General features: G+C 37.4%; 1 long non-coding RNA gene across 1 annotated transcript; it reads left to right on the top strand.

The window, feature by feature from the left end:
- Positions 1–487: 487 nt before the first annotated feature.
- LOC148863578 (uncharacterized) lies at positions 488–2,463 on the top strand. Its single transcript, XR_016108894.1, has 2 exons — positions 488–594; positions 1,933–2,463. It is a non-coding gene; the product is annotated as an uncharacterized LOC148863578 (long non-coding RNA).

The raw sequence follows: 2,463 nt of genomic DNA, 5'->3' as shown, positions 1-2,463 counted from the left end.
GTCTACTTTTTGGTACTGCACCTTTGTTGGAGGAAATTTAGTTACATGGAGGAGTAAAAAACAGAATGTGGTTGCTAGATCTAGTGCAGAGGCCGAATACCGAGCTATGGCTCATGGTGTTGCTGAACTTTTATGGCTTAAGATCCTGCTTGGTGAACTTGGAATAAAGATTGAGTGTCCTCTCAGGTTGTACTGTGACAACAAGGCTGCTATCAACATTGCAACATGATAGAACGAAACATATTGAGATAGACCGTCACTTTGTTAGAGAAAGAATTGTCTCAGGAGAACTCTGCATTCCTTATACTCCCTCCGAGATGCAGATTGCAGATGTTCTGACTAAAGGGCTACCCACCTCATATCTTCTTCTTCTTCTTCTTCCTCTTCTTCTCTCATTCGACAGCCCTATTTCAGCAAACACCATGATTTTATCCCCATTGAAAAGGAATATCTACTTTAAGTGCTTAACTGTCCTCGTTTGGTATCTAGAGATTTTTGACAAAAAAAGTTTGTTGGATGAGAAAGGACTTATGGTAGCTGAAAATCAGGAAAACAGCCTGAGAAACAAGCAGAAACTTGCAGAGAGTACTCGAGGTATGCTTTTAGCATTTGGATTTAAATTTTAGCATTGAAAAATGTAAGTTTACCTTCATTGCCTTGGTAAAGTGTTGGTATGTGTGTTGGAATTCACATCAGCCACCAAGAAATTGATATTATTCTTCGAAGCTTTGCATTCTTGGCATCTACTAGCATTTTATCGTGGTGAATTTGGAAGTCTAACCTGTAAAATTTATTATCTTGATATTGGAAGGTTTTAAGAAAACTTCTGCAGATGAAAAGTTTGTATGATTCTTTACTTAAGGGTTATCAAGACAAAGTGAACAATCTTAAAGAGAGCAAAGTTTGGAGAAAATGCTTTTCTTAATATCTACAGAAACTCTATGAGGCTCCAGATCCTTATCCAGATCTTTCCCTCAACTGGCTTCTTTGGTACATTAGAATGCCTTTTACTGGATTTTTAGCTTCTTTATCCTTACCTGTTATCTAATGCCTTTTGTTTCTGCTGTTGTAAGCAGATAAATCGGAGAGCTATGGATAATGCTTAAGAGCATCCAGTTGTCAAATCTAACCCACAAAAATTGAATTGTCAAATCTAGATATGCAATTTCAGATAAGTTCTGATCAACTTGAATAAAATTCATGATCTAGGGTGTGCATTGGAACTGAAAATCTTAGGCCATGATGAGGTAAATAGCCATGCAATACAATAAGAAGGGCAAACATAATAAAAAAAAAAGGCTCAAAAGATGTAGCTTGGGAGATCCCCTCCTGTTGGGATTCATCTGAATGAGATGCTTACTGTCATACCAAAGGTCTAGTCTCTCTAATCAATGGGATCCAATATGCTAATTAAAAACCACCTTGGGTGGCTTCTGAAACACCACTCGAGGTTCAGGAGAATCCCCTCCTATTGTGGCTGATTTCTCTAAAGAAAGACATAACCTGCTTGATTTATCCCCTCTAACCATGGCTCTGGTTTCCCATGTTTCCAGTAGCATGGTTTGTCCACTTGATTTGTCGTTAGGTTCACTTACTCCATTCCTACTTCTCCCATTCATCTTTTTTCTATGTTAATATATTTTGTATCACATATAATTTACTGTTTCTTGACTGATCCTGCAATGCTCTTTCTATGAGCCCATTCTGTTGGAATGCTATTATGAGGCTACTCTGCAGTGTATATCCAGGCTATACCCTATCCTCGAGTGCACTGTTCTCAGTTACCAACAATGTTATTTGTCTAAAAACCTTGACATTCAAAAGTTATCAACTTATTTGTGATGGTCTTTTTGGTTTTCCTATTTTTACGAGCTTCCATTACATGGCATTTACACGTATAGTTTATTTATTTTCCTCTGTTGACTTGTGCAGCTCAACAAATGGCCATGAAAAATCTGCTACTTTGGATGCCGATCTTAACCTCTCACATGCACTTTGATGTTCACTGACAAGCTTTGAACTGTCCCTTTATCACCTGCAATTGTTGATGGAGTCAAATTCATGAAGTTGATACTGAAATGTTGTATTGGAGCTTATATTCCATGCGCATTCAAAGCAAGTTCTACCACTGAGTTCATTACATAACACTTTCTATCTGTAGGCTGGAAGAAACGGGAATCGTAAAATGGCAAATACAAAGGACCTGGTAGTGGGAGTTATATCTCCTATGTCAAATATATCTGAAATTTGTGTCTTAATCTGAATGGTCCAAGCATTGTTTTGGAAATTAGGCCAGAACAGACAGGGGGAACAATCTGGATTAACAACGTACCCATCTCCAAATGGTTGAGGTTAACCAAAACTGTTTGTCTGTCTTGATCAACCTTCCCATTTGTTCTATATAAACATGTGTTTTCTAATATTTTGAGTTTGTGACAATTTAATGATGCTTTTGTTTATTTA

Source organism: Nelumbo lutea, chromosome 3 (assembly GCF_056320005.1).
Source record: "Nelumbo lutea isolate HS-2025 chromosome 3, American lotus-T2T, whole genome shotgun sequence".
Lineage (NCBI taxonomy): Eukaryota > Viridiplantae > Streptophyta > Magnoliopsida > Proteales > Nelumbonaceae > Nelumbo > Nelumbo lutea.
Note: the sequence above shows the minus strand (reverse complement) of the source record. Positions and strands in the feature narration are given on the sequence as shown.